Genomic DNA, 23,012 nt, shown 5'->3' on the forward strand with positions numbered 1-23,012 from the left:
GCTACCGTTCTCTATAGTTTCCCATCCAGGTAGTCTATACCTGGTGGTGCTACCGTTCTCTATAGTTTCCCATCCAGGTAGTCTATACCTGGTGGTAATACAGTCTGCTACCGTTCTCTATAGTTTCCCATCCAGGTAGTCTGTAGCTGGTGGTAATACAGTCTGCTACCGTTCTCTATAGTTTCCCATCCAGGTAGTCTATACCTGGTGGTAATACAGTCTGCTACCGTTGTCTATAGTTTCCCATCCAGGTAGTCTATACCTGGTGGTAATACAGTCTGCTACTGTTCTCTATAGTTTCCCATCCAGGTAGTCTATACCTGGTGGTAATACAGTATGCTACTGTTCTATATTTTTTCCCATTCAGGTTATCTGTACCTGGTGGTAATACAGTCTGCTACCGTTCTCTATAGTTTCCCATCAACGTAGTCTATACCTGGTGGTAATACAGTCTGCTACCGTTCTCTATAGTTTCCCATCCAGGTAGTCTATACCTGGTGGTAATACAGTCTGCTACCGTTCTCTATAGTTTCCCATCAACGTAGTCTATACCTGGTGGTGCTACCGTTCTCTATAGTTTCCCATCCAGGTAGTCTGTACCTGGTGGTAATACAGTCTCCTACCGTTCTCTATAGTTTCCCATCCAGGTAGTCTGTACCTGGTGGTAATACAGTCTCCTACCGTTCTCTATAGTTTCCCATCCAGGTAGTCTGTACCTGGTGGTAATACAGTCTGCTACCGTTCTCTATAGTTTCCCATCAAGGTTGTCTATACCTGGTGGTAATACAGTCTGCTACCGTTCTCTATAGTTTCCCATCCAGGTAGTCTATACCTGGTGGTAATACAGTCTGCTACCGTTCTCTATAGTTTCCCATCCAGGTAGTCTATACCTGGTGGTGCTATCGTTCTCTATAGTTTCCCATCCAGGTAGTCTATACCTGGTGGTGCTACTGTTCTCTATAGTTTCCCATCCAGGTAGTCTATACCTGGTGGTAATTCAGTCTGCTACCGTTCTCTATAGTTTCCCATCCAGGTAGTCTATACCTGGTGGTAATACAGTCTGCTACTGTTCTCTATAGTTTCCCATCCAGGTAGTCTATACCTGGTGGTAATACAGTCTGCTACCGTTCTCTATAGTTTCCCATCCAGGTAGTCTATACCTGGTGGTGCTACCGTTCTCTATAGTTTCCCATCCAGGTAGTCTATACCTGGTGGTGCTACCGTTCTCTATAGTTTCCCATCCAGGTAGTCTATACCTGGTGGTGCTACCGTTCTCTATAGTTTCCCATCCAGGTAGTCTATACCTGGTGGTAATACAGTCTGCTACCGTTCTCTATAGTTTCCCATCCAGGTAGTCTGTAGCTGGTGGTAATACAGTCTGCTACCGTTCTCTATAGTTTCCCATCCAGGTAGTCTATACCTGGTGGTAATACAGTCTGCTACCGTTGTCTATAGTTTCCCATCCAGGTAGTCTATACCTGGTGGTAATACAGTCTGCTACTGTTCTCTATAGTTTCCCATCCAGGTAGTCTATACCTGGTGGTAATACAGTATGCTACTGTTCTATATTTTTTCCCATTCAGGTTATCTGTACCTGGTGGTAATACAGTCTGCTACCGTTCTCTATAGTTTCCCATCAACGTTGTCTATACCTGGTGGTAATACAGTCTGCTACCGTTCTCTATAGTTTCCCATCCAGGTAGTCTATACCTGGTGGTAATACAGTCTGCTACCGTTCTCTATAGTTTCCCATCAACGTAGTCTATACCTGGTGGTGCTACCGTTCTCTATAGTTTCCCATCCAGGTAGTCTGTACCTGGTGGTAATACAGTCTCCTACCGTTCTCTATAGTTTCCCATCCAGGTAGTCTGTACCTGGTGGTAATACAGTCTCCTACCGTTCTCTATAGTTTCCCATCCAGGTAGTCTGTACCTGGTGGTAATACAGTCTGCTACCGTTCTCTATAGTTTCCCATCAAGGTTGTCTATACCTGGTGGTAATACAGTCTGCTACCGTTCTCTATAGTTTCCCATCCAGGTAGTCTATACCTGGTGGTAATACAGTCTGCTACCGTTCTCTATAGTTTCCCATCCAGGTAGTCTATACCTGGTGGTGCTATCGTTCTCTATAGTTTCCCATCCAGGTAGTCTATACCTGGTGTTAATACATTCTGCTACCGTTCTCTATAGTTTCCCATCCAGGTAGTCTGTACCTGGTGGTAATACAGTCTGCTACCGTTCTCTATAGTTTCCCATCCAGGTAGTCTATACCTGGTGGTAATACAGTCTACTACCGTTCTCTATAGTTTCCCATCCAGGTAGTCTATACCTGGTGGTAATACATTCTGCTACCGTTCTCTATAGTTTCCCATCCAGGTAGTCTGTACCGGTGGTAATACAGTCTGCTACTGTTCTCTATAGTTTCCCATCCAGGTAGTCTATACCTGGTGGTAATTCAGTCTGCTACCGTTCTCTATAGTTTCCCATCCAGGTAGTCTATACCTGGTGGTAATACAGTCTGCTACTGTTCTCTATAGTTTCCCATCCAGGTAGTCTATACCTGGTGGTAATACAGTCTGCTACCGTTCTCTATAGTTTCCCATCCAGGTAGTCTATACCTGGTGGTGCTACCGTTCTCTATAGTTTCCCATCCAGGTAGTCTATACCTGGTGGTGCTATCGTTCTCTATAGTTTCCCATCCAGGTAGTCTATACCTGGTGTTAATACATTCTGCTACCGGTCTCTATAGTTTCCCATCAAGGTTGTCTATACCTGGTGGTAATACAGTCTGCTACCGTTCTCTATAGTTTCCCACTCCAGGTAGTCTGTACCTGGTGGTAATACAGTCTACTACCGTTCTCTATAGTTTCCCATCCAGGTAGTCTGTACCTGGTGGTAATACAGTCTGCTACCGTTCTCTATAGTTTCCCATCAAGGTTGTCTATACCTGGTGGTAATACAGTCTGCTACCGTTCTCTATAGTTTCCCATCCAGGTAGTCTATACCTGGTGGTAATACAGTCTGCTACCGTTCTCTATAGTTTCCCATCCAGGTAGTCTATACCTGGTGGTGCTATCGTTCTCTATAGTTTCCCATCCAGGTAGTCTATACCTGGTGTTAATACATTCTGCTACCGTTCTCTATAGTTTCCCATCCAGGTAGTCTGTACCTGGTGGTAATACAGTCTGCTACCGTTCTCTATAGTTTCCCATCCAGGTAGTCTATACCTGGTGGTAATACAGTCTACTACCGTTCTCTATAGTTTCCCATCCAGGTAGTCTATACCTGGTGGTAATACAGTCTGCTACCGTTCTCTATAGTTTCCCATCCAGGTAGTCTGTACCGGTGGTAATACAGTCTGCTACTGTTCTCTATAGTTTCCCATCCAGGTAGTCTATACCTGGTGGTAATTCAGTCTGCTACCGTTCTCTATAGTTTCCCATCCAGGTAGTCTATACCTGGTGGTAATACAGTCTGCTACTGTTCTCTATAGTTTCCCATCCAGGTAGTCTATACCTGGTGGTAATACAGTCTGCTACCGTTCTCTATAGTTTCCCATCCAGGTAGTCTATACCTGGTGGTGCTACCGTTCTCTATAGTTTCCCATCCAGGTAGTCTATACCTGGTGGTGCTACCGTTCTCTATAGTTTCCCATCCAGGTAGTCTATACCTGGTGGTAATACAGTCTGCTACCGTTCTCTATAGTTTCCCATCCAGGTAGTCTGTAGCTGGTGGTAATACAGTCTGCTACCGTTCTCTATAGTTTCCCATCCAGGTAGTCTATACCTGGTGGTAATACAGTCTGCTACCGTTGTCTATAGTTTCCCATCCAGGTAGTCTATACCTGGTGGTAATACAGTCTGCTACTGTTCTCTATAGTTTCCCATCCAGGTAGTCTATACCTGGTGGTAATACAGTATGCTACTGTTCTATATTTTTTCCCATTCAGGTTATCTGTACCTGGTGGTAATACAGTCTGCTACCGTTCTCTATAGTTTCCCATCAACGTAGTCTATACCTGGTGGTAATACAGTCTGCTACCGTTCTCTATAGTTTCCCATCCAGGTAGTCTATACCTGGTGGTAATACAGTCTGCTACCGTTCTCTATAGTTTCCCATCAACGTAGTCTATACCTGGTGGTGCTACCGTTCTCTATAGTTTCCCATCCAGGTAGTCTGTACCTGGTGGTAATACAGTCTCCTACCGTTCTCTATAGTTTCCCATCAACGTAGTCTATACCTGGTGGTAATACAGTCTGCTACCGTTCTCTATAGTTTCCCATCCAGGTAGTCTATACCTGGTGGTAATACAGTCTGCTACCGTTCTCTATAGTTTCCCATCAACGTAGTCTATACCTGGTGGTGCTACCGTTCTCTATAGTTTCCCATCAAGGTTGTCTATACCTGGTGGTAATACAGTCTGCTACCGTTCTCTATAGTTTCCCATCCAGGTAGTCTATACCTGGTGGTAATACAGTCTGCTACCGTTCTCTATAGTTTCCCATCCAGGTAGTCTATACCTGGTGGTGCTATCGTTCTCTATAGTTTCCCATCCAGGTAGTCTATACCTGGTGTTAATACATTCTGCTACCGTTCTCTATAGTTTCCCATCCAGGTAGTCTGTACCTGGTGGTAATACAGTCTGCTACCGTTCTCTATAGTTTCCCATCCAGGTAGTCTATACCTGGTGGTAATACAGTCTACTACCGTTCTCTATAGTTTCCCATCCAGGTAGTCTATACCTGGTGGTAATACATTCTGCTACCGTTCTCTATAGTTTCCCATCCAGGTAGTCTGTACCGGTGGTAATACAGTCTGCTACTGTTCTCTATAGTTTCCCATCCAGGTAGTCTATACCTGGTGGTAATTCAGTCTGCTACCGTTCTCTATAGTTTCCCATCCAGGTAGTCTATACCTGGTGGTAATACAGTCTGCTACTGTTCTCTATAGTTTCCCATCCAGGTAGTCTATACCTGGTGGTAATACAGTCTGCTACAGTTCTCTATAGTTTCCCATCCAGGTAGTCTATACCTGGTGGTGCTACCGTTCTCTATAGTTTCCCATCCAGGTAGTCTATACCTGGTGGTGCTATCGTTCTCTATAGTTTCCCATCCAGGTAGTCTATACCTGGTGTTAATACATTCTGCTACCGGTCTCTATAGTTTCCCATCAAGGTTGTCTATACCTGGTGGTAATACAGTCTGCTACCGTTCTCTATAGTTTCCCATCCAGGTAGTCTGTACCTGGTGGTAATACAGTCTACTACCGTTCTCTATAGTTTCCCATCCAGGTAGTCTGTACCTGGTGGTAATACAGTCTGCTACCGTTCTCTATAGTTTCCCATCAAGGTTGTCTATACCTGGTGGTAATACAGTCTGCTACCGTTCTCTATAGTTTCCCATCCAGGTAGTCTATACCTGGTGGTAATACAGTCTGCTACCGTTCTCTATAGTTTCCCATCCAGGTAGTCTATACCTGGTGGTGCTATCGTTCTCTATAGTTTCCCATCCAGGTAGTCTATACCTGGTGTTAATACATTCTGCTACCGTTCTCTATAGTTTCCCATCCAGGTAGTCTGTACCTGGTGGTAATACAGTCTGCTACCGTTCTCTATAGTTTCCCATCCAGGTAGTCTATACCTGGTGGTAATACAGTCTACTACCGTTCTCTATAGTTTCCCATCCAGGTAGTCTATACCTGGTGGTAATACAGTCTGCTACCGTTCTCTATAGTTTCCCATCCAGGTAGTCTGTACCGGTGGTAATACAGTCTGCTACTGTTCTCTATAGTTTCCCATCCAGGTAGTCTATACCTGGTGGTAATTCAGTCTGCTACCGTTCTCTATAGTTTCCCATCCAGGTAGTCTATACCTGGTGGTAATACAGTCTGCTACTGTTCTCTATAGTTTCCCATCCAGGTAGTCTATACCTGGTGGTAATACAGTCTGCTACCGTTCTCTATAGTTTCCCATCCAGGTAGTCTATACCTGGTGGTGCTACCGTTCTCTATAGTTTCCCATCCAGGTAGTCTATACCTGGTGGTAATACAGTCTGCTACCGTTCTCTATAGTTTCCCATCCAGGTAGTCTGTAGCTGGTGGTAATACAGTCTGCTACCGTTCTCTATAGTTTCCCATCCAGGTAGTCTATACCTGGGTGTAATACAGTCTGCTACCGTTGTCTATAGTTTCCCATCCAGGTAGTCTATACCTGGTGGTAATACAGTCTGCTACTGTTCTCTATAGTTTCCCATCCAGGTAGTCTATACCTGGTGGTAATACAGTATGCTACTGTTCTATATTTTTTCCCATTCAGGTTATCTGTACCTGGTGGTAATACAGTCTGCTACCGTTCTCTATAGTTTCCCATCAACGTAGTCTATACCTGGTGGTAATACAGTCTGCTACCGTTCTCTATAGTTTCCCATCCATTTAGTCTATACCTGGTGGTAATACAGTCTGCTACCGTTCTCTATAGTTTCCCATCAACGTAGTCTATACCTGGTGGTGCTACCGTTCTCTATAGTTTCCCATCCAGGTAGTCTGTACCTGGTGGTAATACAGTCTCCTACCGTTCTCTATAGTTTCCCATCCAGGTAGTCTGTACCTGGTGGTAATACAGTCTCCTACCGTTCTCTATAGTTTCCCATCCAGGTAGTCTGTACCTGGTGGTAATACAGTCTGCTACCGTTCTCTATAGTTTCCCATCAAGGTTGTCTATACCTGGTGGTAATACAGTCTGCTACCGTTCTCTATAGTTTCCCATCCAGGTAGTCTATACCTGGTGGTAATACAGTCTGCTACCGTTCTCTATAGTTTCCCATCCAGGTAGTCTATACCTGGTGGTGCTATCGTTCTCTATAGTTTCCCATCCAGGTAGTCTATACCTGGTGGTGCTACTGTTCTCTATAGTTTCCCATCCAGGTAGTCTATACCTGGTGGTAATTCAGTCTGCTACCGTTCTCTATAGTTTCCCATCCAGGTAGTCTATACCTGGTGGTAATACAGTCTGCTACTGTTCTCTATAGTTTCCCATCCAGGTAGTCTATACCTGGTGGTAATACAGTCTGCTACCGTTCTCTATAGTTTCCCATCCAGGTAGTCTATACCTGGTGGTGCTACCGTTCTCTATAGTTTCCCATCCAGGTAGTCTATACCTGGTGGTGCTACCGTTCTCTATAGTTTCCCATCCAGGTAGTCTATACCTGGTGGTGCTACCGTTCTCTATAGTTTCCCATCCAGGTAGTCTATACCTGGTGGTAATACAGTCTGCTACCGTTCTCTATAGTTTCCCATCCAGGTAGTCTGTAGCTGGTGGTAATACAGTCTGCTACCGTTCTCTATAGTTTCCCATCCAGGTAGTCTATACCTGGTGGTAATACAGTCTGCTACCGTTGTCTATAGTTTCCCATCCAGGTAGTCTATACCTGGTGGTAATACAGTCTGCTACTGTTCTCTATAGTTTCCCATCCAGGTAGTCTATACCTGGTGGTAATACAGTATGCTACTGTTCTATATTTTTTCCCATTCAGGTTATCTGTACCTGGTGGTAATACAGTCTGCTACCGTTCTCTATAGTTTCCCATCAACGTTGTCTATACCTGGTGGTAATACAGTCTGCTACCGTTCTCTATAGTTTCCCATCCAGGTAGTCTATACCTGGTGGTAATACAGTCTGCTACCGTTCTCTATAGTTTCCCATCAACGTAGTCTATACCTGGTGGTGCTACCGTTCTCTATAGTTTCCCATCCAGGTAGTCTGTACCTGGTGGTAATACAGTCTCCTACCGTTCTCTATAGTTTCCCATCCAGGTAGTCTGTACCTGGTGGTAATACAGTCTCCTACCGTTCTCTATAGTTTCCCATCCAGGTAGTCTGTACCTGGTGGTAATACAGTCTGCTACCGTTCTCTATAGTTTCCCATCAAGGTTGTCTATACCTGGTGGTAATACAGTCTGCTACCGTTCTCTATAGTTTCCCATCCAGGTAGTCTATACCTGGTGGTAATACAGTCTGCTACCGTTCTCTATAGTTTCCCATCCAGGTAGTCTATACCTGGTGGTGCTATCGTTCTCTATAGTTTCCCATCCAGGTAGTCTATACCTGGTGTTAATACATTCTGCTACCGTTCTCTATAGTTTCCCATCCAGGTAGTCTGTACCTGGTGGTAATACAGTCTGCTACCGTTCTCTATAGTTTCCCATCCAGGTAGTCTATACCTGGTGGTAATACAGTCTACTACCGTTCTCTATAGTTTCCCATCCAGGTAGTCTATACCTGGTGGTAATACATTCTGCTACCGTTCTCTATAGTTTCCCATCCAGGTAGTCTGTACCGGTGGTAATACAGTCTGCTACTGTTCTCTATAGTTTCCCATCCAGGTAGTCTATACCTGGTGGTAATTCAGTCTGCTACCGTTCTCTATAGTTTCCCATCCAGGTAGTCTATACCTGGTGGTAATACAGTCTGCTACTGTTCTCTATAGTTTCCCATCCAGGTAGTCTATACCTGGTGGTAATACAGTCTGCTACCGTTCTCTATAGTTTCCCATCCAGGTAGTCTATACCTGGTGGTGCTACCGTTCTCTATAGTTTCCCATCCAGGTAGTCTATACCTGGTGGTGCTATCGTTCTCTATAGTTTCCCATCCAGGTAGTCTATACCTGGTGTTAATACATTCTGCTACCGGTCTCTATAGTTTCCCATCAAGGTTGTCTATACCTGGTGGTAATACAGTCTGCTACCGTTCTCTATAGTTTCCCACTCCAGGTAGTCTGTACCTGGTGGTAATACAGTCTACTACCGTTCTCTATAGTTTCCCATCCAGGTAGTCTGTACCTGGTGGTAATACAGTCTGCTACCGTTCTCTATAGTTTCCCATCAAGGTTGTCTATACCTGGTGGTAATACAGTCTGCTACCGTTCTCTATAGTTTCCCATCCAGGTAGTCTATACCTGGTGGTAATACAGTCTGCTACCGTTCTCTATAGTTTCCCATCCAGGTAGTCTATACCTGGTGGTGCTATCGTTCTCTATAGTTTCCCATCCAGGTAGTCTATACCTGGTGTTAATACATTCTGCTACCGTTCTCTATAGTTTCCCATCCAGGTAGTCTGTACCTGGTGGTAATACAGTCTGCTACCGTTCTCTATAGTTTCCCATCCAGGTAGTCTATACCTGGTGGTAATACAGTCTACTACCGTTCTCTATAGTTTCCCATCCAGGTAGTCTATACCTGGTGGTAATACAGTCTGCTACCGTTCTCTATAGTTTCCCATCCAGGTAGTCTGTACCGGTGGTAATACAGTCTGCTACTGTTCTCTATAGTTTCCCATCCAGGTAGTCTATACCTGGTGGTAATTCAGTCTGCTACCGTTCTCTATAGTTTCCCATCCAGGTAGTCTATACCTGGTGGTAATACAGTCTGCTACTGTTCTCTATAGTTTCCCATCCAGGTAGTCTATACCTGGTGGTAATACAGTCTGCTACCGTTCTCTATAGTTTCCCATCCAGGTAGTCTATACCTGGTGGTGCTACCGTTCTCTATAGTTTCCCATCCAGGTAGTCTATACCTGGTGGTGCTACCGTTCTCTATAGTTTCCCATCCAGGTAGTCTATACCTGGTGGTAATACAGTCTGCTACCGTTCTCTATAGTTTCCCATCCAGGTAGTCTGTAGCTGGTGGTAATACAGTCTGCTACCGTTCTCTATAGTTTCCCATCCAGGTAGTCTATACCTGGTGGTAATACAGTCTGCTACCGTTGTCTATAGTTTCCCATCCAGGTAGTCTATACCTGGTGGTAATACAGTCTGCTACTGTTCTCTATAGTTTCCCATCCAGGTAGTCTATACCTGGTGGTAATACAGTATGCTACTGTTCTATATTTTTTCCCATTCAGGTTATCTGTACCTGGTGGTAATACAGTCTGCTACCGTTCTCTATAGTTTCCCATCAACGTAGTCTATACCTGGTGGTAATACAGTCTGCTACCGTTCTCTATAGTTTCCCATCCAGGTAGTCTATACCTGGTGGTAATACAGTCTGCTACCGTTCTCTATAGTTTCCCATCAACGTAGTCTATACCTGGTGGTGCTACCGTTCTCTATAGTTTCCCATCCAGGTAGTCTGTACCTGGTGGTAATACAGTCTCCTACCGTTCTCTATAGTTTCCCATCAACGTAGTCTATACCTGGTGGTAATACAGTCTGCTACCGTTCTCTATAGTTTCCCATCCAGGTAGTCTATACCTGGTGGTAATACAGTCTGCTACCGTTCTCTATAGTTTCCCATCAACGTAGTCTATACCTGGTGGTGCTACCGTTCTCTATAGTTTCCCATCCAGGTAGTCTGTACCTGGTGGTAATACAGTCTCCTACCGTTCTCTATAGTTTCCCATCCAGGTAGTCTGTACCTGGTGGTAATACAGTCTCCTACCGTTCTCTATAGTTTCCCATCCAGGTAGTCTGTACCTGGTGGTAATACAGTCTGCTACCGTTCTCTATAGTTTCCCATCAAGGTTGTCTATACCTGGTGGTAATACAGTCTGCTACCGTTCTCTATAGTTTCCCATCCAGGTAGTCTATACCTGGTGGTAATACAGTCTGCTACCGTTCTCTATAGTTTCCCATCCAGGTAGTCTATACCTGGTGGTGCTATCGTTCTCTATAGTTTCCCATCCAGGTAGTCTATACCTGGTGTTAATACATTCTGCTACCGTTCTCTATAGTTTCCCATCCAGGTAGTCTGTACCTGGTGGTAATACAGTCTGCTACCGTTCTCTATAGTTTCCCATCCAGGTAGTCTATACCTGGTGGTAATACAGTCTACTACCGTTCTCTATAGTTTCCCATCCAGGTAGTCTATACCTGGTGGTAATACATTCTGCTACCGTTCTCTATAGTTTCCCATCCAGGTAGTCTGTACCGGTGGTAATACAGTCTGCTACTGTTCTCTATAGTTTCCCATCCAGGTAGTCTATACCTGGTGGTAATTCAGTCTGCTACCGTTCTCTATAGTTTCCCATCCAGGTAGTCTATACCTGGTGGTAATACAGTCTGCTACTGTTCTCTATAGTTTCCCATCCAGGTAGTCTATACCTGGTGGTAATACAGTCTGCTACCGTTCTCTATAGTTTCCCATCCAGGTAGTCTATACCTGGTGGTGCTACCGTTCTCTATAGTTTCCCATCCAGGTAGTCTATACCTGGTGGTGCTATCGTTCTCTATAGTTTCCCATCCAGGTAGTCTATACCTGGTGTTAATACATTCTGCTACCGGTCTCTATAGTTTCCCATCAAGGTTGTCTATACCTGGTGGTAATACAGTCTGCTACCGTTCTCTATAGTTTCCCATCCAGGTAGTCTATACCTGGTGGTGCTACCGGTCTCTATAGTTTCCCATCAAGGTTGTCTATACCTGGTGGTAATACAGTCTGCTACCGTTCTCTATAGTTTCCCATCCAGGTAGTCTATACCTGGTGGTGCTACCGTTCTCTATAGTTTCCCATCCAGGTAGTCTATACCTGGTGGTGCTATCGTTCTCTATAGTTTCCCATCCAGGTAGTCTATACCTGGTGTTAATACATTCTGCTACCGGTCTCTATAGTTTCCCATCAAGGTTGTCTATACCTGGTGGTAATACAGTCTGCTACCGTTCTCTATAGTTTCCCACTCCAGGTAGTCTGTACCTGGTGGTAATACAGTCTACTACCGTTCTCTATAGTTTCCCATCCAGGTAGTCTGTACCTGGTGGTAATACAGTCTGCTACCGTTCTCTATAGTTTCCCATCAAGGTTGTCTATACCTGGTGGTAATACAGTCTGCTACCGTTCTCTATAGTTTCCCATCCAGGTAGTCTATACCTGGTGGTAATACAGTCTGCTACCGTTCTCTATAGTTTCCCATCCAGGTAGTCTATACCTGGTGGTGCTATCGTTCTCTATAGTTTCCCATCCAGGTAGTCTATACCTGGTGTTAATACATTCTGCTACCGTTCTCTATAGTTTCCCATCCAGGTAGTCTGTACCTGGTGGTAATACAGTCTGCTACCGTTCTCTATAGTTTCCCATCCAGGTAGTCTATACCTGGTGGTAATACAGTCTACTACCGTTCTCTATAGTTTCCCATCCAGGTAGTCTATACCTGGTGGTAATACAGTCTGCTACCGTTCTCTATAGTTTCCCATCCAGGTAGTCTGTACCGGTGGTAATACAGTCTGCTACTGTTCTCTATAGTTTCCCATCCAGGTAGTCTATACCTGGTGGTAATTCAGTCTGCTACCGTTCTCTATAGTTTCCCATCCAGGTAGTCTATACCTGGTGGTAATACAGTCTGCTACTGTTCTCTATAGTTTCCCATCCAGGTAGTCTATACCTGGTGGTAATACAGTCTGCTACCGTTCTCTATAGTTTCCCATCCAGGTAGTCTATACCTGGTGGTGCTACCGTTCTCTATAGTTTCCCATCCAGGTAGTCTATACCTGGTGGTGCTACCGTTCTCTATAGTTTCCCATCCAGGTAGTCTATACCTGGTGGTAATACAGTCTGCTACCGTTCTCTATAGTTTCCCATCCAGGTAGTCTGTAGCTGGTGGTAATACAGTCTGCTACCGTTCTCTATAGTTTCCCATCCAGGTAGTCTATACCTGGTGGTAATACAGTCTGCTACCGTTGTCTATAGTTTCCCATCCAGGTAGTCTATACCTGGTGGTAATACAGTCTGCTACTGTTCTCTATAGTTTCCCATCCAGGTAGTCTATACCTGGTGGTAATACAGTATGCTACTGTTCTATATTTTTTCCCATTCAGGTTATCTGTACCTGGTGGTAATACAGTCTGCTACCGTTCTCTATAGTTTCCCATCAACGTAGTCTATACCTGGTGGTAATACAGTCTGCTACCGTTCTCTATAGTTTCCCATCCAGGTAGTCTATACCTGGTGGTAATACAGTCTGCTACCGTTCTCTATAGTTTCCCATCAACGTAGTCTATACCTGGTGGTGCTACCGTTCTCTATAGTTTCCCATCCAGGTAGTCTGTACCTGGTGGTAATACAGTCTCCTACCGTTCTCTATAGTTTCCCATCAACGTAGTCTATACCTGGTGGTAATACAGTCTGCTACCGTTCTCTATAGTTTCCCATCCAGGTAGTCTATACCTGGTGGTAATACAGTCTGCTACCGTTCTCTATAGTTTCCCATCAACGTAGTCTATACCTGGTGGTGCTACCGTTCTCTATAGTTTCCCATCCAGGTAGTCTGTACCTGGTGGTAATACAGTCTCCTACCGTTCTCTATAGTTTCCCATCCAGGTAGTCTGTACCTGGTGGTAATACAGTCTCCTACCGTTCTCTATAGTTTCCCATCCAGGTAGTCTGTACCTGGTGGTAATACAGTCTGCTACCGTTCTCTATAGTTTCCCATCAAGGTTGTCTATACCTGGTGGTAATACAGTCTGCTACCGTTCTCTATAGTTTCCCATCCAGGTAGTCTATACCTGGTGGTAATACAGTCTGCTACCGTTCTCTATAGTTTCCCATCCAGGTAGTCTATACCTGGTGGTGCTATCGTTCTCTATAGTTTCCCATCCAGGTAGTCTATACCTGGTGTTAATACATTCTGCTACCGTTCTCTATAGTTTCCCATCCAGGTAGTCTGTACCTGGTGGTAATACAGTCTGCTACCGTTCTCTATAGTTTCCCATCCAGGTAGTCTATACCTGGTGGTAATACAGTCTACTACCGTTCTCTATAGTTTCCCATCCAGGTAGTCTATACCTGGTGGTAATACATTCTGCTACCGTTCTCTATAGTTTCCCATCCAGGTAGTCTGTACCGGTGGTAATACAGTCTGCTACTGTTCTCTATAGTTTCCCATCCAGGTAGTCTATACCTGGTGGTAATTCAGTCTGCTACCGTTCTCTATAGTTTCCCATCCAGGTAGTCTATACCTGGTGGTAATACAGTCTGCTACTGTTCTCTATAGTTTCCCATCCAGGTAGTCTATACCTGGTGGTAATACAGTCTGCTACCGTTCTCTATAGTTTCCCATCCAGGTAGTCTATACCTGGTGGTGCTACCGTTCTCTATAGTTTCCCATCCAGGTAGTCTATACCTGGTGGTGCTATCGTTCTCTATAGTTTCCCATCCAGGTAGTCTATACCTGGTGTTAATACATTCTGCTACCGGTCTCTATAGTTTCCCATCAAGGTTGTCTATACCTGGTGGTAATACAGTCTGCTACCGTTCTCTATAGTTTCCCATCCAGGTAGTCTGTACCTGGTGGTAATACAGTCTACTACCGTTCTCTATAGTTTCCCATCCAGGTAGTCTGTACCTGGTGGTAATACAGTCTGCTACCGTTCTCTATAGTTTCCCATCAAGGTTGTCTATACCTGGTGGTAATACAGTCTGCTACCGTTCTCTATAGTTTCCCATCCAGGTAGTCTATACCTGGTGGTAATACAGTCTGCTACCGTTCTCTATAGTTTCCCATCCAGGTAGTCTATACCTGGTGGTGCTATCGTTCTCTATAGTTTCCCATCCAGGTAGTCTATACCTGGTGTTAATACATTCTGCTACCGTTCTCTATAGTTTCCCATCCAGGTAGTCTGTACCTGGTGGTAATACAGTCTGCTACCGTTCTCTATAGTTTCCCATCCAGGTAGTCTATACCTGGTGGTAATACAGTCTACTACCGTTCTCTATAGTTTCCCATCCAGGTAGTCTATACCTGGTGGTAATACAGTCTGCTACCGTTCTCTATAGTTTCCCATCCAGGTAGTCTGTACCGGTGGTAATACAGTCTGCTACTGTTCTCTATAGTTTCCCATCCAGGTAGTCTATACCTGGTGGTAATTCAGTCTGCTACCGTTCTCTATAGTTTCCCATCCAGGTAGTCTATACCTGGTGGTAATACAGTCTGCTACTGTTCTCTATAGTTTCCCATCCAGGTAGTCTATACCTGGTGGTAATACAGTCTGCTACCGTTCTCTATAGTTTCCCATCCAGGTAGTCTATACCTGGTGGTGCTACCGTTCTCTATAGTTTCCCATCCAGGTAGTCTATACCTGGTGGTAATACAGTCTGCTACCGTTCTCTATAGTTTCCCATCCAGGTAGTCTGTAGCTGGTGGTAATACAGTCTGCTACCGTTCTCTATAGTTTCCCATCCAGGTAGTCTATACCTGGGTGTAATACAGTCTGCTACCGTTGTCTATAGTTTCCCATCCAGGTAGTCTATACCTGGTGGTAATACAGTCTGCTACTGTTCTCTATAGTTTCCCATCCAGGTAGTCTATACCTGGTGGTAATACAGTATGCTACTGTTCTATATTTTTTCCCATTCAGGTTATCTGTACCTGGTGGTAATACAGTCTGCTACCGTTCTCTATAGTTTCCCATCAACGTAGTCTATACCTGGTGGTAATACAGTCTGCTACCGTTCTCTATAGTTTCCCATCCAGGTAGTCTATACCTGGTGGTAATACAGTCTGCTACCGTTCTCTATAGTTTCCCATCAACGTAGTCTATACCTGGTGGTGCTACCGTTCTCTATAGTTTCCCATCCAGGTAGTCTGTACCTGGTGGTAATACAGTCTCCTACCGTTCTCTATAGTTTCCCATCCAGGTAGTCTGTACCTGGTGGTAATACAGTCTCCTACCGTTCTCTATAGTTTCCCATCCAGGTAGTCTGTACCTGGTGGTAATACAGTCTGCTACCGTTCTCTATAGTTTCCCATCAAGGTTGTCTATACCTGGTGGTAATACAGTCTGCTACCGTTCTCTATAGTTTCCCATCCAGGTAGTCTATACCTGGTGGTAATACAGTCTGCTACCGTTCTCTATAGTTTCCCATCCAGGTAGTCTATACCTGGTGGTGCTATCGTTCTCTATAGTTTCCCATCCAGGTAGTCTATACCTGGTGTTAATACATTCTGCTACCGTTCTCTATAGTTTCCCATCCAGGTAGTCTGTACCTGGTGGTAATACAGTCTCCTACCGTTCTCTATAGTTTCCCATCAACGTAGTCTATACCTGGTGGTAATACAGTCTGCTACCGTTCTCTATAGTTTCCCATCCAGGTAGTCTATACCTGGTGGTAATACAGTCTGCTACCGTTCTCTATAGTTTCCCATCAACGTAGTCTATACCTGGTGGTGCTACCGTTCTCTATAGTTTCCCATCCAGGTAGTCTGTACCTGGTGGTAATACAGTCTCCTACCGTTCTCTATAGTTTCCCATCCAGGTAGTCTGTACCTGGTGGTAATACAGTCTCCTACCGTTCTCTATAGTTTCCCATCCAGGTAGTCTGTACCTGGTGGTAATACAGTCTGCTACCGTTCTCTATAGTTTCCCATCAAGGTTGTCTATACCTGGTGGTAATACAGTCTGCTACCGTTCTCTATAGTTTCCCATCCAGGTAGTCTATACCTGGTGGTAATACAGTCTGCTACCGTTCTCTATAGTTTCCCATCCAGGTAGTCTATACCTGGTGGTGCTATCGTTCTCTATAGTTTCCCATCCAGGTAGTCTATACCTGGTGTTAATACATTCTGCTACCGTTCTCTATAGTTTCCCATCCAGGTAGTCTGTACCTGGTGGTAATACAGTCTGCTACCGTTCTCTATAGTTTCCCATCCAGGTAGTCTATACCTGGTGGTAATACAGTCTACTACCGTTCTCTATAGTTTCCCATCCAGGTAGTCTATACCTGGTGGTAATACATTCTGCTACCGTTCTCTATAGTTTCCCATCCAGGTAGTCTGTACCGGTGGTAATACAGTCTGCTACTGTTCTCTATAGTTTCCCATCCAGGTAGTCTATACCTGGTGGTAATTCAGTCTGCTACCGTTCTCTATAGTTTCCCATCCAGGTAGTCTATACCTGGTGGTAATACAGTCTGCTACTGTTCTCTATAGTTTCCCATCCAGGTAGTCTATACCTGGTGGTAATACAGTCTGCTACCGTTCTCTATAGTTTCCCATCCAGGTAGTCTATACCTGGTGGTGCTACCGTTCTCTATAGTTTCCCATCCAGGTAGTCTATACCTGGTGGTGCTATCGTTCTCTATAGTTTCCCATCCAGGTAGTCTATACCTGGTGTTAATACATTCTGCTACCGGTCTCTATAGTTTCCCATCAAGGTTGTCTATACCTGGTGGTAATACAGTCTGCTACCGTTCTCTATAGTTTCCCATCCAGGTAGTCTGTACCTGGTGGTAATACAGTCTACTACCGTTCTCTATAGTTTCCCATCCAGGTAGTCTGTACCTGGTGGTAATACAGTCTGCTACCGTTCTCTATAGTTTCCCATCAAGGTTGTCTATACCTGGTGGTAATACAGTCTGCTACCGTTCTCTATAGTTTCCCATCCAGGTAGTCTATACCTGGTGGTAATACAGTCTGCTACCGTTCTCTATAGTTTCCCATCCAGGTAGTCTATACCTGGTGGTGCTATCGTTCTCTATAGTTTCCCATCCAGGTAGTCTATACCTGGTGTTAATACATTCTGCTACCGTTCTCTATAGTTTCCCATCCAGGTAGTGTGTACCTGGTGGTAATACAGTCTGCTACCGTTCTCTATAGTTTCCCATCCAGGTAGTCTATACCTGGTGGTAATACAGTCTACTACCGTTCTCTATAGTTTCCCATCCAGGTAGTCTATACCTGGTGGTAATACAGTCTGCTACCGTTCTCTATAGTTTCCCATCCAGGTAGTCTGTACCGGTGGTAATACAGTCTGCTACTGTTCTCTATAGTTTCCCATCCAGGTAGTCTATACCTGGTGGTAATTCAGTCTGCTACCGTTCTCTATAGTTTCCCATCCAGGTAGTCTATACCTGGTGGTAATACAGTCTGCTACTGTTCTCTATAGTTTCCCATCCAGGTAGTCTATACCTGGTGGTAATACAGTCTGCTACCGTTCTCTATAGTTTCCCATCCAGGTAGTCTATACCTGGTGGTGCTACCGTTCTCTATAGTTTCCCATCCAGGTAGTCTATACCTGGTGGTGCTACCGTTCTCTATAGTTTCCCATCCAGGTAGTCTATACCTGGTGGTAATACAGTCTGCTACCGTTCTCTATAGTTTCCCATCCAGGTAGTCTGTAGCTGGTGGTAATACAGTCTGCTACCGTTCTCTATAGTTTCCCATCCAGGTAGTCTATACCTGGGTGTAATACAGTCTGCTACCGTTGTCTATAGTTTCCCATCCAGGTAGTCTATACCTGGTGGTAATACAGTCTGCTACTGTTCTCTATAGTTTCCCATCCAGGTAGTCTATACCTGGTGGTAATACAGTATGCTACTGTTCTATATTTTTTCCCATTCAGGTTATCTGTACCTGGTGGTAATACAGTCTGCTACCGTTCTCTATAGTTTCCCATCAACGTAGTCTATACCTGGTGGTAATACAGTCTGCTACCGTTCTCTATAGTTTCCCATCCAGGTAGTCTATACCTGGTGGTAATACAGTCTGCTACCGTTCTCTATAGTTTCCCATCAACGTAGTCTATACCTGGTGGTGCTACCGTTCTCTATAGTTTCCCATCCAGGTAGTCTGTACCTGGTGGTAATACAGTCTCCTACCGTTCTCTATAGTTTCCCATCCAGGTAGTCTGTACCTGGTGGTAATACAGTCTCCTACCGTTCTCTATAGTTTCCCATCCAGGTAGTCTGTACCTGGTGGTAATACAGTCTGCTACCGTTCTCTATAGTTTCCCATCAAGGTTGTCTATACCTGGTGGTAATACAGTCTGCTACCGTTCTCTATAGTTTCCCATCCAGGTAGTCTATACCTGGTGGTAATACAGTCTGCTACCGTTCTCTATAGTTTCCCATCCAGGTAGTCTATACCTGGTGGTGCTATCGTTCTCTATAGTTTCCCATCCAGGTAGTCTATACCTGGTGTTAATACATTCTGCTACCGTTCTCTATAGTTTCCCATCCAGGTAGTCTGTACCTGGTGGTAATACAGTCTGCTACCGTTCTCTATAGTTTCCCATCCAGGTAGTCTATACCTGGTGGTAATACAGTCTACTACCGTTCTCTATAGTTTCCCATCCAGGTAGTCTATACCTGGTGGTAATACATTCTGCTACCGTTCTCTATAGTTTCCCATCCAGGTAGTCTGTACCGGTGGTAATACAGTCTGCTACTGTTCTCTATAGTTTCCCATCCAGGTAGTCTATACCTGGTGGTAATTCAGTCTGCTACCGTTCTCTATAGTTTCCCATCCAGGTAGTCTATACCTGGTGGTAATACAGTCTGCTACTGTTCTCTATAGTTTCCCATCCAGGTAGTCTATACCTGGTGGTAATACAGTCTGCTACCGTTCTCTATAGTTTCCCATCCAGGTAGTCTATACCTGGTGGTGCTACCGTTGTCTATAGTTTCCCATCCAGGTAGTCTATACCTGGTGGTAATACAGTCTGCTACTGTTCTCTATAGTTTCCCATCCAGGTAGTCTATACCTGGTGGTAATACAGTATGCTACTGTTCTATATTTTTTCCCATTCAGGTTATCTGTACCTGGTGGTAATACAGTCTGCTACCGTTCTCTATAGTTTCCCATCAACGTAGTCTATACCTGGTGGTAATATAGTCTGCTACCGTTCTCTATAGTTTCCCATCCAGGTAGTCTATACCTGGTGGTAATACAGTCTGCTACCGTTCTCTATAGTTTCCCATCAACGTAGTCTATACCTGGTGGTGCTACCGTTCTCTATAGTTTCCCATCCAGGTAGTCTGTACCTGGTGGTAATACAGTCTCCTACCGTTCTCTATAGTTTCCCATCCAGGTAGTCTGTACCTGGTGGTAATACAGTCTCCTACCGTTCTCTATAGTTTCCCATCCAGGTAGTCTGTACCTGGTGGTAATACAGTCTGCTACCGTTCTCTATAGTTTCCCATCAAGGTTGTCTATACCTGGTGGTAATACAGTCTGCTACCGTTCTCTATAGTTTCCCATCCAGGTAGTCTATACCTGGTGGTAATACAGTCTGCTACCGTTCTCTATAGTTTCCCATCCAGGTAGTCTATACCTGGTGGTGCTATCGTTCTCTATAGTTTCCCATCCAGGTAGTCTATACCTGGTGTTAATACATTCTGCTACCGTTCTCTATAGTTTCCCATCCAGGTAGTCTGTACCTGGTGGTAATACAGTCTGCTACCGTTCTCTATAGTTTCCCATCCAGGTAGTCTATACCTGGTGGTAATACAGTCTGCTACCGTTCTCTATAGTTTCCCATCCAGGTAGTCTATACCTGGTGGTGCTACCGTTCTCTATAGTTTCCCATCCAGGTAGTCTATACCTGGTGGTGCTACCGTTCTCTATAGTTTCCCATCCAGGTAGTCTATACCTGGTGGTGCTACTGTTCTCTATAGTTTCCCATCCAGGTAGTCTATACCTGGTGGTAATACAGTCTGCTACCGTTCTCTATAGTTTCCCATCCAGGTAGTCTGTAGCTGGTGGTAATACAGTCTGCTACCGTTCTCTATAGTTTCCCATCCAGGTAGTCTATACCTGGTGGTAATACAGTCTGCTACCGTTCTCTATAGTTTCCCATCCAGGTAGTCTATACCTGGTGGTAATACTGTCTGCTACCGTTCTCTATAGTTTCCAATCCAGGTAGTCTATACCTGGTGGTAATACAGTCTGCTACCGTTCTCTATAGTTTCCCATCCAGGTAGTCTGCACCTGGTGGTAATACAGTCTGCTACCGTTCTCTATAGTTTCCCATCAACGTAGTCTATACCTGGTGGTAATACAGTCTGCTACCGTTCTCTATAGTTTCCCATCCAGGTAGTCTATACCTGGTGGTAATACAGTCTGCTACCGTTCTCTATAGTTTCCCATCAACGTAGTCTATACCTGGTGGTGCTACCGTTCTCTATAGTTTCCCATCCAGGTAGTCTGTACCTGGTGGTAATACAGTCTGCTACCGTTCTCTATAGTTTCCCATCCAGGTAGTCTGTAGCTGGTGGTAATACAGTCTGCTACCGTTCTCTATAGTTTCCCATCCAGGTAGTCTATACCTGGTGGTAATACAGTCTGCTACCGTTCTCTATAGTTTCCCATCCAGGTTGTCTATACCTGGTGGTAATACAGTCTGCTACCGTTCTCTATAGTTTCCCATCCAGGTAGTCTATACCTGGTGGTGCTATCGTTCTCTATAGTTTCCCATCCAGGTAGTCTATACCTGGTGGTAATACAATCTGCTACCGTTCTCTATAGTTTCCCATCCAGGTAGTCTGTACCGGTGGTAATACAGTCTGCTACCGTTCTCTATAGTTTCCCATCCAGGTAGTCTGTAGCTGGTGGTAATACAGTCTGCTACCGTTCTCTATAGTTTCCCATCAAGGTAGTCTATACCTTGTGGTAATACAGTCTGCTACCGTTCTCTATAGTTTCCCATCAAGGTAGTCTGTACCTGGTGGTAATACAGTCTGCTACCATTCTCTATAGTTTCCCATCCAGGTAGTCTATACTTGGTGGTAATACAGTCTGCTACCGTTCTCTATAGTTTCCCATCCATGTAGTCTGTAGCTGGTGGTAATACAGTCTGCTACCGTTCTCTATAGTTTCCCATCCAGGTAGTCTATACCTGGTGGTAATACAGTCTGCTACCGTTCTCTATAGGTTCCCATCCAGGTAGTCTATACCTGATGGTAATACAGTCTGCTACTGTTCTCTATAGTTTCCCATCCAGGTAGTCTATACCTGGTTGTGCTACCGTTCTCTATAGTTTCCCATCCAGGTAGTCTATACCTGGTGGTAATACAATCTTCTACCGTTCTCTATAGTTTCCCATCCAGGTAGTCTGTACCGGTGGTAATACTGTCTGCTACCGTTCTCTATAGTTTCCCATCCAGGTAGTCTGTAGCTGGTGGTAATACAGTCTGCTACCGTTCTCTATAGTTTCCCATCCAGGTAGTCTATACCTGGTGGTAATACAGTCTGCTACCGTTCTCTATAGTTTCCCATCCAGGTAGTCTATACCTGGTGGTAATACAGTCTGCTACCGTTCTCTATAGTTTCCCATCCAGGTAGTCTTTAGCTAGTGGTAATTCAGTCTGCTACCGTTCTCTATAGTTTCCCATCCAGGTAGTCTATACCTGGTGGTAATACAGTCTGCTACCGTTGTCTATAGTTTCCCATCCAGGTAGTCTATACCTGGTGGTAATACAGTCTGCTACTGTTCTCTATAGTTTCCCATCCAGGTAGTCTATACCTGGTGGTAATACAGTCTGCTACCGTTGTCTATAGTTTCCCATCCAGGTAGTCTATACCTGGTGGTAATTCAGTCTGCTACCGTTCTCTATAGTTTCCCATCCAGGTAGTCTATACCTGGTGGTAATACAGTCTGCTACTGTTCTCTATAGTTTCCCATCCAGGTAGTCTATACCTGGTGGTAATACAGTCTGCTACCGTTCTCTATAGTTTCCCATCCAGGTAGTCTATACCTGGTGGTGCTACCGTTCTCTATAGTTTCCCATCCAGGTAGTCTATACCTGGTGGTGCTACCGTTCTCTATAGTTTCCCATCCAGGTAGTCTATACCTGGTGGTGCTACCGTTCTCTATAGTTTCCCATCCAGGTAGTCTATACCTGGTGGTAATACAGTCTGCTACCGTTCTCTATAGTTTCCCATCCAGGTAGTCTGTAGCTGGTAGTAATACAGTCTGCTACCGTTCTCTATAGTTTCCCATCCAGGTAGTCTATACCTGGTGGTAATACAGTCTGCTACCGTTCTCTATAGTTTCCCATCCAGGTAGTCTATACCTGGTGGTAATACTGTCTGCTACCGTTCTCTATAGTTTCCAATCCAGGTAGTCTATACCTGGTGGTAATACAGTCTGCTACCGTTCTCTATAGTTTCCCATCCAGGTAGTCTGTACCTGGTGGTAATACAGTCTGCTACCGTTCTCTATAGTTTCCCATCAACGTAGTCTATACCTGGTGGTAATACAGTCTGCTACCGTTCTCTATAGTTTCCCATCCAGGTAGTCTATACCTGGTGGTAATA

Source organism: Salmo salar, chromosome 06, assembly GCF_965601325.2.
Source record: "Salmo salar chromosome 06, fSalSal1, whole genome shotgun sequence".
Lineage (NCBI taxonomy): Eukaryota > Metazoa > Chordata > Actinopteri > Salmoniformes > Salmonidae > Salmo > Salmo salar.